The sequence below is a fragment of the Macrosteles quadrilineatus genome, unplaced genomic scaffold (genome assembly GCF_028750875.1).
Source record: "Macrosteles quadrilineatus isolate MER2022 unplaced genomic scaffold, UCM_ALF_1.0 Scaffold_1__1_contigs__length_201487025, whole genome shotgun sequence".
In the NCBI taxonomy this organism is placed as follows: domain Eukaryota; kingdom Metazoa; phylum Arthropoda; class Insecta; order Hemiptera; family Cicadellidae; genus Macrosteles; species Macrosteles quadrilineatus.
The window spans coordinates 114,487,481-114,503,498 of record NW_026542594.1 but is presented as its reverse complement, the minus strand read 5'-3'; the positions used below and the strand labels follow the sequence as shown (position 1 = coordinate 114,503,498).

The 16,018-nt window shown below is 33.3% G+C and overlaps 1 long non-coding RNA gene across 2 annotated transcripts in view; it reads left to right on the top strand.

Moving 5' to 3' along the window:
- Window positions 1–1,450: 1,450 nt before the first annotated feature.
- Window positions 1,451–16,018, top strand: part of LOC128983556 (uncharacterized) — a 137,988-nt gene continuing 123,420 nt past the window's right edge. For both annotated transcript variants that reach the window (XR_008489866.1, XR_008489865.1), the window contains exon 1: window positions 1,451–1,545. This is a non-coding gene — a long non-coding RNA (uncharacterized LOC128983556). The remainder of the gene's footprint in view (window positions 1,546–16,018) is intronic.

Genomic DNA, 16,018 nt, shown 5'->3' with positions numbered 1-16,018 from the left:
TTAGTTTTTGCGCTTATGTTCTTTCCCAGTAAATGTTTCAAGTTTTGTGTTATCTTTTGATGAATATGTCAGCTTGGTCTAATAGGCAATCTAGCTACAAGTTAAATGAGAGCTAAAAAGCTAGAAATCCTTATTAAATGTATAATAGGATAATAGTAGAGTAGCCCAGACCTGCTGATGAGGTGGTAGAAGTGGTAATGCGAGCTATATCGACTGGGAAAGCAAAAAAATTACGATAAATTTTCTTACAAATATCCTGATCCAAAAAGTTAAAACTAACTTATCACACTTTTCAAAACCGTATTAGAAATTGGTGGAATAAGAAATCCTAAGTAAAAAAAATAAAAAGTCCTGTTTTGAAGACTGTATGTTTCAAGAAGGCAATTTTCTTTGTGCAAAGTGTCAGAATTAGATGTAAACTGTTTTATCAAACGTCCCATATGCTACAACAATTTTCTTGTATGTCGTTTGTTAACAGGTATTTTTGTGTATTTATAAGTGTGTAATGTACTGTCTACATAAGGCTGAGTTTCATTATACATTTTTGTTTCCCACGTTATCAACTATAGCAGTTCTATCCTCTTATACATACTAAAGTTCCCGGTCACGTGAAGGCTATGAGAGATATTCATATTTTACGTGGAGAGATTTCATGTGACTGGCTACGACAAATAACCTGACCAAGTTTGCTGCCTCTTTGTGTTAAAGTGATAAAACTAAGAAGTTTCGCCTTAACCATTTAAACTTTGAAATTTAATACATTGTGCATCACAGTAGACGTTAGAATCTTTTGTGTTTTTTTTGTTTTGTTTCCCAACTTCCATCATAGGTTGTCGAATCGTTGTGTATTTGAATCCAGCAAAGGGTATATTTTAAAAGTGTGATATAGCGATATAGCTAATAAGTAGTAGCAATAACCAAAAAATACCCTATTTATTAAAAAATAAATAAAACTTACAACTTGGATAGCCTTAAAAAATAAAATAAAAAAGCAAGTAACTTATAACATGTCGTTTCATTTATATAAATATCGCCATTATAACGTTTTTATCATGTAATCTGACAATAGTGAGTCTGTCTAGTGAGAATGCATGGTGATTTTTACATATTGTCATATATGACAATATTGTATCTATTTGTGGCGATGAGGAACGAGTTCTGAGTTGGTTCTGATACACTGGGCTGACTTGAATCAAGTGAATATTAACAAAGATTAAATTGAGTTAATTTGATCTCATTTTCTTCATTTACCTCGTGTCATTTGCTGAAACCTTACCGTTTTCAGAGAACTGAACGTTTTCGTCGTGAGTTGGTATTTTACCGGTATAGCCGGGTATAGCCTCTAGAAATACTTTGCTGAGGAGCAGGTCCAACATCAGCTGATCTCAACAATGACGTGTGTGCGTGCGCGTGCGTGAGTAGCGGCGCGGTACAGTCGCGTCAGTCGGTGTTCACCGCTCCAGCTGAGAGCACGTCCGCGTCACTCGACCTCACACACGCTCGCGAGTGACACACTTGGATAGAACTATTTACTAAAATTGTGTTGTAAGTAATCATTCTTATAAAGATTAACAACAATTTGAGGTAAATGTTTAAAAAAGAATTAATCTAAGGTGAAGAATATTAATATTGGACGAAACACCGAGTGCGATTGCACTCTAACAAACATCCTGTGCGTATCCTGGTATAAAAATTCAATGTTGGATATAAAAAAAAATTATTAAATTTTTCACTTGTTTTCAGAGGTGGTATTGCCAACACTTTATTTCGTTAAACGTTCATAAAACAACCACAATGTCCTTCACCGCAAACACTACTATAATCCAGAAACGCTTACCATCCTTAAAGTTCCAGAAAACGGCGAATTTATTTTTCCCTATACAGTACTTCACCGGAAAACTATGAGATTTCGTTTAACTAGAACTCTGCAGAATGGATACTTGCCAACTATTTGTCCAGCCTAACCCTCAACAAAACCAACATAGTTTTTAAATACAAAAAACATAATGCGTGCTTTTAATACATACTACTATTGGTTTTACACATTTGTAATTAGTTGTTTAACCAAGACCATGCACGATACAACAAGAGTTGTCGTGTTGTGTAGAACTGGAAGGGAAGTTTAATCAAAGTTACTCATCGATTCCTTAGGAGGAATTCGATATCAGCGTTCCTCCTTCAAATCTGAGAACACTGGAATGAACCCATCGATAGATCTCTGCCAGCGTTATAACATTTTATAGGCAAGGCACAGGTAAATGTGACGTTCTTGAGACACTACTCTATTTCTGATTTATATTAGTCAGTTTGCTTATATTGACATATAATGATATTTTCCGTTCTATCAAAATGGTTCTTGTAATGTGTAACTGTACTATCAATTATCTTAGTCAAATAAGAATAGTCAGTTTTCTAGGAGAAAACTGTATAAGTTACTTTATTTACCTTTTATTTAATCATATTAACAATATTAAAAGCATGTGATACTTAATTTTTGCAAAGAAGTTATACGGCCGAAAAGATTAAGCAATGGACATACATATATATGAAATTAGTCATTAACATCTTTCATTAACTACAAACAAACAAAATTTTTTATTATGAAATCAGTTTCCAATATCTAGTACATAATAAAATTGTATGCACATGAATGATGACGCGATGATTTTTTTAAATAAGGAACCCCCCCCCCCATTTAATTGAGAATTCGAAAAAAAATTATATATACTCTACTGGAATCCTGGCTAAAATAATTTAGTTTTTACATAATACGGTTTGCTTGTAAGTATTTAGGAAGTGTCTTACTAACTGCACTGTAACTAGTGTCAGAGTTTTCCCAATGAGAGTTATTGAAAGATACAGTAGTTTCCGTGGGGTCCAATTACAATGTTTATCATTACCACATTGTGTATGCCAATGTAAATTAATTATTGCATGTAATAAACTGTCTTTGTACACGTGTTTGATCAGAATGTCATTTATGATGAATCTAAACCTTTTCTGTAAACACAGTTCAGCGAAAGCTTGCTTAAATTTTCGTACAACCTGATTAGATAATTTCAATTTACAAGTGACGCAATGTTTGAATTTCGTCCGCACAGTTGAGCTGTTATCTGAATGAATGTGTTATCATTTAATTGCGGCCAGATTATCTCTGCTAACATAGGCTAAGCAAGTTTTCCGCAACTATGTACTACATTATCTGAAGCTTTACCTGTGCAGTCTGCTACAAAATTGAAATAGAGTTGATCGAACATTCAAACTGATCATGGTGAGTTGATATTATGTAACCGTATCTGCCTGCAATAACTTCGTAAGTAGTGTGTAACATTGATTACATTTTCATTAATATATTTGGTTTATTTATGGAAATATATTTATAAAATCGCTAACTGAGGTTTGCGTACTCCCTAACTAAAAAAAGCGTAACTAATTTGTAAGCACAAATAATCTTCTAAATATCGGGTTTTCTTTTCCGAGTCATTTTGGCTCTTTTACCCGACCGATTTTCATTTTTTTAATCTTAAATTAAAAGCATGCATGCACAGATTTTCCATAAAGCATCGGCATTAATTTTTCTGACGTTATTTCGAGCTATGCACAAAATCAACTTTCTCCTTGTACATTTCTTATGGGAGTCAAATTAGATTTTCATTTTCCGAACTCGTTTGGCTTTTCAATACGACCGATTTTCATAATTTTGGTATTAAATTCAAGTTATGAACGCAAAGATTTTCCATCAAGCATCATCATTAATTCATCTACTGTATTACTTGACCAAAACACATACATTTTAATTTTTTCGATTTCTTATTTCAATTAATTAAAGATGCATTTTACCAGTTCTTATTATGTTATTCTATATTTTTTCGCTCTGAGAAACTTCAGTGAAATACCAGCTTTAATTTGTGCAATTGATTATTAAGATCGGACTTAGCTGAAGCACACTGCTGAATCGCGAATAAACAACAATTATCATTATTTTAGTTATTTGTTATGCCTTGGTCTTAAAATACTCATAGAAATAAAGGCTTTCATTTGAGATATTGATTGTTTGAATAAGTTAAAATACTCTATTAATCAACAAAACAATATTTTATTTCCATTATTTTGACATTTGTTTTGACACGGGCAAAGCCGGGTTTTGCTGCTAGTGTACATGTTAATTTGATTACTTAAATCAACATTAGCTTCACTGTGTGAATATATCGGTGAATGGAGCGATAATCTTAAGTGATCTTCAGCACACGATGATGGTTGCAAAGCCTCTTATTCATTCATTATTTATCAGTGAACATAAGCTTCCCTTATGATGGTTTTATTAGTTTGCTATTATTAAATTTTCTCAAATAAAGTAAAGCAGCAGATGTAAAGTTGTTTAAAGTTTTTGCATAACAAATATTCCGTAAGATTTATCATAAGTATAATATAATTTAAAATTATAATTCTAATTTAATTAATTTGCATTACAAAAATCTAAAAACAATTTTCATAGTAGAAGACGATGCACTTATCACTAGTCTCATTTTTATTTTTCAGAACTATGCGAACATTTTCAGTTAGTTTACCTAAAATAGATTTAGAAGTTTGGAATATTTGTTCCATAATACCATTGAATATTCAAAATAATGTTTTGAAGATAGGTTACTTAAAAAGTAGTCTATTCTCAATCAAATATATTACTTTAAACTATTTAATTTTAAAAAGTTGTATACTGTTACCGGTATGATAACACGTAAAACTGCAGTGTAGTAGTGGAGCCCAGGTGTGTTATTAGCTAGGCCGTCACCGCACAGATAACTGTACATGATTTACCGTACATTGTTTTGGGCAGCGTTACTGTACTTGCTGTTCCTGGGTAATGTGAGTCTCAGGGTTTTTGGCCACTTTTAGATTGTTTTAGATGGAACCTGCTTCCGGTATTATGTCTTAGTAATACGTTTAGGCATTATATTGATGTTACATTACACTGCATCAAACTTGACACATTTTAAATGTCTTCGTTTTCGATAGTCTGGCATTATTCCTGCTAATTGTGAAGAACAAACTACAGGTAGCAAATATCAGTCTTCTTCCTAGATTTGGTTTTCAGTTTAGTCTGGTGTAATCCCTGATGAACGTAAATAGCAAGCTACAAGTACCAAATATCAGTCATCTGCCCAGATTTGGTTTTCAGTTTCATCTGGTGTAATCCCTGATGAACGTAAAGAGCAAGCCACAAGTGCCAAATATCAGTCATCTACCCAGATTTGGTTTTCAGTTTCATCTGGTGTAATCCCTGATGAACGTAAAGAGCAAGCCACAAGTGCCAAATATCAGTCATCTACCCAGATTTGGTTTTCAGTTTCATCTGGTGTAATCCCTGATGAACGTAAAGAGCAAAGCCACAAGTTCCAAATATCAGTCATCTACCCAGATTTGGTTTTCAGTTTCATCTGGTGTAATCCCTCATGAACGTAAAGAGCAAGCCACAAGTGCCAAATATCAGTCATCTACCCAGATTTGGTTTTCAGTTTCATCTGGTGTAATCCCTGATAGGCTAGGCCTTTTAGACTTTTACCTGGGCAAAATTAATAACAAAGCAAAACCAACTGGAATGTGTTAGGCATGCTTCCCTTAACATTTTGTGAAAATTCCCAACTTTTCCCACTGTAGCAAAATCCGCCATCTTGGAAAATGGCGGACAATCTGTAAAACACTGCAAGGTTCCACTTAAAAACTTATTGTTCCCAAACCATTCCATCTATAAAAGTCTAATTAGTCTTAGATTCTTCGGCATAATATTATCTACAAGAAAATACCATATTAAATAATAGTTATATGATTTTTAATAGTGAAAAAACAAATTAAACTTTAAAATATGTAAAAAAAATAAGACATATTCTTACTTTTTGGGGGCTTTCGCCATTATTATTGAGGAAATGCAAATTTTACCTTCAACAATCATATAGAGCTTTAAATTCCGCTTCATTTCCATATATAATATAACAAGGTTTAAGCAATATTGACGTAAAAGGCGCGTGTCAAAGTATACTCTCATGTAACGCACCTGTGGGACCAAAATGTATACAGTGTGGTTGTATAAAGTGGCAGAATACTTTAGTTTTGGCGGGGAACATGCAACTTGAGGTGGTAGCATAGTATAGAAGTCCCTGAACGTAAAACTGCCCAGACCCAAATTTTTAAGGACCTCGGTCGTCCGTAATGACGTCATCAAGATGGCGGCTGTAAAAGGATGCTGGGTCGCCATGAATCGGTTATAACACCCAATTGCCTGAACCGATTTTAATGAAATTAGGCGTACAAGTGCTTGAATACATTATCTCAGACCAAGTTGTCAATGGTCGAGTTTGATTAAGTCGTTTCAAAATGGCGGCCGTTAATAATTAAAATAATACAAATGTATCAGTTTTTTTTTGTGTTTTCAACTCCCTCCAGAGATCTGCATCAACCTATTAATTTTCCTTGCAATCACAGGTTGTGATGCCGTCTCTAAATTTCATGGAATTGGCAAAATACCCCCACCAGAGCAAACCTGCAGACTAAGTGAGTTTCTATTTGCCAGATTTGATTTTTAATTAAATCTATTTCAATGACATTAGACTTCATGAGTACCTGGGTTTGCTGCCACAGGGAGAGTAATAAAGCAAGTTTTTTATTTATATAATAGTAGCATAGTTTAAAATAAATACATTTGCCAAGTTTCATAAAATATATCCATAAACAAGCAAACTACAGGTTTGCTGCCACAGGGAGTGTTATAAAGTGAGTTTTTATTAATATAATAATAGATTAGTTTAAAATAAATAAATTTGCCTAGTTTCATCAAATATATCTCCAACCAAGCAAACTAAAACAGTTTATTTATTATCCGTAAGAATAATTTTAAATTTACTATTCTTTAAATTATCTCCGTAACCAATACCCGTACAAAAATACATCAGTATACTAAATGATTTGTTTGCCTAAGCTGTTCACAATATTTTAGAGATAAATGAGGGATTTCTATGTTTTGATGGTCAAAAATGAGAAAGACGAATTTTTACCCCATAAATCCCCCCAACCACCCCGTTCCCTTAGTCCGATCAAGCTGGTTCGTGAACATATTCCAAGAAACGTAGGTTTATACGTTTGTATAAAATTTCATCGAAATCGGATCATTTTTGTGTGATTTATTGTGCTAACGGACACACACATAAACAGGGTGTTCAAAAACACCTACATACAGTACCAATTTTAGGGAAAATAATTACCTTGGTCCAATTCAAAATTTCAAAATGGCGGGCATTTTAATTTTTAAAATCAAAATTACTGAAAATGGCAGATTTTATGAAAAAGTGTCAAGAAAACTTTTGGTTAGTATTTAAATTTCCTATCAAACTACTTCCAGTTCAAAACGATCGAATAAAAATAATTTGAATATTAAGACTTTTAGTTGTAAATTGAAGAAAACCTGGCTAGCTTAGCCTCATTCCGACTATATTTAGGCATACAACTAAAAATCGTGATATATCAGTCATTCCTCTTAAGATTTTTTGAACTTGGTATCGTTTGATAGGGAATTTTAAATGTTAAACAGAAGTGTCCTTGACATTTTTTCATAAAATCTTCAATTTTCAATAATTTTGTATTTAAAAATTAAAAGAACGCCATTTTAAATTTTTGAATTGGACCAAGGTAATTTTTTTTACCTAAAATTGACATATTCTACCTTTACAAACATAGCAAGTTTCATAAAGTTCAGTCAAAATAATCCAAAGATAAAAATTTGAATAAAAAATTACAAAACAGTTGATATCTGAACGAAACTATGTTCTTCTTATTTTGGCACAAGGGATCAATGTGTAAATTTTGTTCCTACCCTTTTTGAACACGCTGTTTGTATAAATGTGTGTCCGTTAGGAAAAATTATCCGATTTTGATGACATTTGGTACAAACGCGTAAACCTACGTTTCTTCGAACAAGTTCGCGAACCAGCGTGATCGGACCATGGGAACGGGGTTTTAGGCGGGATTTTAGGGGTAAAAATTGGGGTTTCTTATGTTTAAACATCAAAACATGACATTCTCTAATTTATCTTTAAACAATTCCAAGATCTTCAAAAAAACAAAAATAATTTAGTATATTGAAGTGTATTTGTACGGTTATAGGTTACAGAGAAAGTTCAATTTTTTTATTATTGCCATGTTATTCTTACGGAGAATACATAAACTGTTGTAGTTTGCTTGTTTATGGATATATTTTATGAAACTTGGCAAATGTATTTATTTTAAACTATGCTACTATTATATAAATAAAAAACTTGCTTTATTACTCTCCCTGTGGCAGCAAACCCAGGTACTCATGAAGTCTAATGTTATTGAAATAGATTTAATTTAAAATCAAAGCAGGCAAATAGAAACTCACTTAGTCTGCAGGTTTGCTGTGGTGGGGGTATTTGACGAATTCCATGAAATTTAGAGACGGCATCACAACCTGTGATTGCAAGGAAAATTAATAGGTTGATGCAGATCTCTGGAGGGAGTTGAGAACACAAAAAAACTGATACATTTGTATTATTTTAATTATTAACGGCCGCCATTTTTAAACGACTTAATCAAACTCGACCATTGACAACTTGGTCTGAGATAATGTATTCAAGCACTTGTATGCCAAATTTCATTAAAATCGGTTCAGGCAATTGGGTGTTATAACCGATCCTTTTACAGCCGCCATCTTGATGACGTCATTACGGACGACCGAGGTCCTTAAAAATTGGGGTCTGGGCAGTTTTACGTTCAGGGACATCTATACTATGCTACCACCTCAAGTTGCATGTTCCCCACCAGAACTGAAGTATTCTGCCACTTTATACAACCATACAACCATACAACCACACTATATGCATTTTGGTCCCACAGGTGCGTTACATGAGAGTGTACTTTGACACTCGCCGTTTAAGTGAATATTGCTCAAACATTGCTATATTATATATGGAAATGAAGCGGAATTTAAAGCTCTACATGTTTATTGCAGGTAAAATCTGCATTTACTCAATAATAATGGCGAAAACCCAAAAAAAGTTAGAATATGTCTACTTTTATTTACATATTTTAAAATGTAATTTGTTTTTTCACTATTAAAAGTCATATTACTATTATTTATTATGATATTTTCTTGTAGATAATATTATGGCGAAGGATCTAAGACTAACTAGACTTTTCTGGATGGAATGGTTTGGGAACAATACGTTTTTAAGTGGAACCTTGCAGTGTTTATAGATTGTCCGCCATTTTCCAAGATGGCGGATTTTGCTACAGTGGGAAAAATTGGGAATTTTCACAAAATGTTAAGGGAAGCATCCCTAACACATTCCAGTTGTTTTTGTTTTGTTATTAATTTTGCCGAGGTCAGGCCTAGTTTTATGCTACTGGTCTTAGACTATGATGAACGTAAAGAGCAAAGCCACAAGTTCCAAATATCAGTCATCTACCCAGATTTGGTTTTCAGTTTCATCTGGTGTAATCCCTGATGAACGTAAAGAGCAAAGCCACAAGTTCCAAATATCAGTCATCTACCCAGATTTGGTTTTCAGTTTCATCTGGTGTAATCCCTCATGAACGTAAAGAGCAAGCCACAAGTGCCAAATATCAGTCATCTACCCAGATTTGGTTTTCAGTTTCATCTGGTGTAATCCCTGATGAACGTAAAGAGCAAAGCCACAAGTTCCAAATATCAGTCATCTACCCAGATTTGGTTTTCAGTTTCATCTGGTGTAATCCCTGATGAACGTAAAGAGCAAAGCCACAAGTTCCAAATATCAGTCATCTACCCAGATTTGGTTTTCAGTTTCATCTGGTGTAATCCCTGATGAACGTAAAGAGCAAAGCCACAAGTTCCAAATATCAGTCATCTACCTAGATTTGGTTTTCAGTTTCATCGGGTGTAATCCCTCATGAACGTAAAGAGCAAGCCACAAGTGCCAAATATCAGTCATCTACCCAGATTTGGTTTTCAGTTTCATCTGGTGTAATCCCTGATGAACGTAAAGAGCAAAGCCACAAGTTCCAAATATCAGTCATCTACCCAGATTTGGTTTTCAGTTTCATCTGGTGTAATCCCTGATGAACGTAAAGAGCAAGCCACAAGTGCCAAATATCAGTCATCTACCCAGATTTGGTTTTCAGTTTCATCTGGTGTAATCCCTGATGAACGTAAAGAGCAAAGCCACAAGTCACAAATATCAGTCATTTAACCAGATTTGGTTTTCAGTTTCATCTGGTGTAATCCCTGATGAACGTAAAGAGCAAGCCACAAGTGCCAAATATCAGTCATCTACCCAGATTTGGTTTTCAGTTTAGTCTGGCGTAATGTAATCCCTGATGAACGTAAAGAGCGAGCCACAGGTGCCAAACATTAACTCTCCCTCTAGAGTTGGTGTTGTTATTCAACCTATATTGAATCCTTGGTCCTGAGCCAAGTATTAAGTGTAGGCTGTGTCTTTAAATATAATTTCTAACGTGAATTGCATTTACTTAAATCCATTTAACTATTTATCAGCAGCTAAAAGGTGTCACAGTCAGCTTGAAGTTATACCAGTATCTATATTTTATTTCAGTTGATGTTATAATTTTGGCTATAAATAATAACCCTTAAGGCCCTTCACAAAGTCAATTCACTTCAAAATCGAAACACCCCCGCCACAGGACACCCGCAAACTAAGCGAATTTCCATTTGTCTGAATTGATATATAATTAAAATCTATTCAAATAACATCAGACTAAACGAGTACCTAGGATTGCTGTTACAGGGAGGCTAGTGTGTGTTTGGTAAAATACTAATAGCTTAGTATAAAATAAATACGTTAGCCAGGTTTGATGAAAATATATCCATAAACAAGCAAACTACAATATTTTACATTATTCTCCGTAAGAATAACATGGGAATTTTAAATTTGATTTTTTTTTAAATTTTATCTGTAACCAATAGCCGTTAACCGCAAAAAAACATTAGTAATTTAGTATATTGATATGTGTTTGTATAGAAATATTAATACATATACAGGGTGTTTCACGAGAGGTGTCTCAAATTGATTACGGAAAAACGGCTTAACGTACAAGGATGAAATAAATTATTTCCCGCTAAATCGACACCGAGGAATAACGTAAAAATATGTTTAACTTTTTCCCAATACAGGGTGTGCCGAAAACAGCGTTTTTACCCTCAGTTTTCGGCACACTCTGTATTGAGAAAAAGTTAATAATATATTTTTACTTTATTCCTTGGGGTCAATTTAGCGGGAAATAATTTTATTTCATCCTTGTACGTTAAGCCGTTTTTCCGTAATCAATTTGAGACACCTCTCGTGAAACCTCCTGTATAAAAATCAGAACGAGTAGTGTTTTTGGCCTTTTTTCTCTTTTTACCATCAAAATGAAAAAGTAAAATGGTCCAGGGCTCAAGTCTTACCATGAGACCTACGGTAATAGCTACTTCCCATAGGTAAATTCGCTAAAATGAAACAACCTGGTTTTAAGGCATTCTGAATCAGTACCTGTTGGTACAGAACACAATGTCCCTACGAGTTACATTTAAGATAGTGTAAGATGAAGTCACCTTAGAAGAGTTGTAATTTTCTTTTATTTTGATCCGTTAAACCACATATTCTGGTTTAAAATCCAACTGAAATAATCTTTTACTTAGTTGTTAATTGTTAATTAATCTATTTGTATTGTTGTGCTTGACGACGTGACGTTCAGTTAATTATACTTAATTTGCATATTTTTTATACGTTTCACTAACCCACCTGTATTCTCTATCTAAACTAAAACAAGCAATATTTTACATTTTAAGTGTAATTGTTATTTGACTGGAATCTATTAACGACATTTTATAACAATAGGAAAGAATAAAGTCATACTAAAAGATAAAGTAGTCCCTAATACCAATATCATTTCCTAGAGATTTAGTTACAAGTCTGAGCCAAGATTGTCGTCTTCGTAACCTATTAATCGTAAATACCCGTGAATCGACTATTTACAATAGTAGATCTTCATTGTTTTACTGGTCTACTAACTGACTGACATAGTGATTTTTATAGAAATTTTGTTTTTGAAAATATGTGTTTCACGTAGACAAACCATTCACAATTAGCGTTGTTATGCGTTGCAACAAAGTTATTGTCTGAAAAGCGACAGGGCAAGAAGCTGTATTTATTTTCACACCTTTAAAAGACCTGCGGTACGCTAATTTATGTGCTGATATTTTGAAAGGATCGATGAGAGCTAGTTTATCAAGGGCTGGCCCCTGTTCTGAATCTTTTAAAAGCGCTTCAAACCTTTCTTACCGTCAAGTGGCAGCCTTCGGATTGCTAACCACTTGAAGCACTTGGTGGCACACCTATCGACGGACATACTTTCTTGATAGTAGCCGACATAAATAACCTTAACAATACATTCAGTAGTATAATGGTATAATATACGTGACTGGCAATAAAACTATCGTCCACTAACCTTCTATGTAATTGCTTTATAAATAAAATGTAAGTCCGGTACCATCGGTTATAAATATGTGTAACAAATGTATATACATGTGTATGTATGTATGTATAATGGAACGAGAACGTTGTTGGTGTCACGGAGAGTGAAACCAAAACATAGGAAGCAGAGTCCAGCTCTAGTTATATGAGACACTGTTTTGACAGATGGTCAGTATAAATTTTAAGAAACAGAAGCCATCCAAACATCACGCGTACACACACACAAAGTTATCTGGTGACCCTGAAAAAATATTCTGGCCTGTTACTAAATAAACATTTTCTATTTCCGTTTTGCAAAGAAAATATTATTCGTAACTGATTAGTGTATTTGGCAGCTTCGTCTAGGTTTCGGTTACATTCTTTCACTACTTTGACAGTCACTTGCGCTTTGTAAATACTGAGATTCCACAGATGTAATTGATCAATTACCGTTTCATGCTACCATTTAGTAACAATGTACATGGTGTTCTAAGCTAAATATTTTAAGTACGTGGATGAATACTTGATTAAATTATTGTTATATATATATATATATATATATATATATATAGTTTTCGTTGTCAAATTAACATTACTTTTCCTTGAAACATTATGTAAAAATTATACCCTATCTAATAATCTAAAAAAATTCACCATTATCTATTTCCAATAATATTATAAATAATTTTGTCTTGGCCTAGAAGAAATAACTTAAACGACAAGGAGTAGTCATAATCCACTTACTCGACACAGACATTTATTAACCTTGCTGTGTTGGAAGCTACTGAATCAAGTACTGCAATAGACAAGAACTAAACAAATTTTGTCTGAATTTTTAAAATTATCAATGAACTACCTTAAAACAACAGTTAGTAAACGTTATTGACACATATACGTACTTTCACAATGTTCGTAGACTTATCGATTACTTTCGCAACCAAATGATTTCATCCGAGACATTTATCAATTTGAAATTCGTTTGCCAAGACGGTATCAAGTCAACAACTCCAGAAATACACGGACAGTGTTGTCCCCTCGCAAACACTAGTGTCTGGCGTGCCACGTTTATTTTCAGGTCTGGTTACCGCACTACTTTGTCTCCATCTTACCAAACATTACTCAGCAGTCACCGACGCATCCAAATTAATGTTTACATCGTAGTACACTACTAATTATGTGGTAAAAATGATGTTCTGTCAAATCCAGGCAGTGATTAATGTTATTGCAGATCTTCATGAGAAAACTAGTAAAACACACTTTGTGAGTTTCATGTGGTTACTTATTTTTAAGGCCCTGTCAGTAGGGAAAAGGACGGAGTAGATAACATTTTCCATGGGTTTTAGTGGATGAAAGGAACCAGTGTTTGCTGGAAGTCATCACCCTATATATCTTACAAGTACTGTACGTGCTATATGCTACTGAAGAAACTATTACACCAGTACCCCCCCACCAAAATGAAATTGTCCTAAGCCCCAGAATCCCACTACTGTAGTAAACTGCTTTTCAATTTGTGCCAACCAAACCTAGACTAAACGTTGGTTAGGAGAATTCTTTGACTTCCAAGCTAACAACAGCTGTAGGGAGTTAACATTTCCTCCGTTTATCAGTGGGCTTTGGTTGGATTTTCAACAAAGGAACCAAAACCCATATTAATTTATAGTTTTTATAATTTTTGTTAACATATATTAAAGTAGCCTACTGACAAGTCATTGGTCAAAGATACTTCACTTTCTGTTTAACTTGGTTGACAATTGATATCAAGTGGTTTATTAAGTTTATAATTCTGGTGTCAGTATAAAACTGCTAAAATGTTTATGTAGATAAAGTGGTCGCATAACCTAGGATATTGCTCTAGGTTGGCATTTTACTATTTTTATTTACATTATTGGCCATTAGTGCCGGCTTGACTGTCAGGAAAGTGTGTTTGGTTAATGTAGACATTTTATTGAACTGGCGAACGTCCAGAGTGTCGGTTCCAACTCCAATACCGAGCAGCAGACCGGCCCGTGTGGAGATGTCACAACTCCAAGTAACCCCTAACTGGCCGTAGGAACAGCTAACATAATCTATGGATACATGCATACGTGTAAAATATGCTACAAATTTCCGGGTATATTACAACATACTATGTTCGCCACTACTATACCTTTTATCACATCCCTAATGGTGTGTTATCAACAAAATTAACAATTGATAAGCACTCCTTATTTTACATACTTTATCAACGTATATTGATAACTTTTAGGCTAAGTATGTAAGCAATTATGGGATTAACTTATGTAGTTGAATATTAACTATCACTTTAGACAAAAATATAAATATATGTATTTTCATAAAAAAAATAATAAGATAACGAGGGGAGCCGTGTGAAAATCGCGCAGTTGGGGAGTCTGTACTAAAAATCCTAAAATCATTATTAAAGGTAATATTAAGTATATAACCACGTATTATACTTCAGATGGACCATAAACCACTATTCACAATGTCATTTATAAAAAAAAAATATGGCCTAAAATTCTATTTTATTGATTTTTAAAAGGGTTTTTTTTTTAATCGTTATTCCAAGAAAAGTATTGGACCTACACAATGTTGAAAGGTATGATTTTGTCCAACATTAAATTTAGTTGAAAATCACATATTTTTAGCTGTGTAAGCAAAAAATTACAATTTTTAAATTTCCTTCTAACTTTGTATTTTTTTTGTATCTTTATAAAATTTCAGATTTTAAATTTTTTTCCACTGATCCAAACTTATTCAAAATACGTGATTATTTAGATAATTTACTGTCGATAACCCAAAAAAGGAAGACTGTAGCTTCAGTAGTTTTTTTTTTTTTGGAATATCAAAAGTTACATGCTAAATACATTCAAAATACTACTTTCGGTAATCGCGATTTTTCCATAGAAGTGATTTTAATTCATGAAAATATATGCCAAAATAAAGCAAAAAATATATTTATTGATACATTTAAAGTTTATATAGTTGTTACATTAAATATGACACAGTAACAATATAAGAGTGTCAAATAATTTTTTTAAGTCTAAATAATATTATTTAAAACTACCATTTTGTGCGGTGAATACGAAAAGCACACTTTTTTTCTGCATAGCAACGTAATATGAATTTTATGCCATAATAAAGTTTATAAACATGATGAAATGTGGTTTTTCGTATTCAGGAATAAACAAGTAAGAATTAGGTGTAAAAAATTAAAATTTTCAACACTTTGGCCATTTTTAGTAGAGACTTCCCAAATAGGGTACGAAACTTGTTTCCGAGACAAAATGAATCCGGTGCAATACACATTTACCTTCCAAGAATATGTTTGTTTAGAACAGTTATTACGCGATAGTGTACTATTTATTGTGTTATATACTACAAATCCTCATTGTGTGATACTACTTTACAATAAATTCTTTGATTTTAGATATTATCTATAAAGAGTTTAGATATTAACTAAACTACTTGTCAAAAAGTAGCCTATATAAAATACATTTTCAAAAACTGTTTAGTCTCTTATT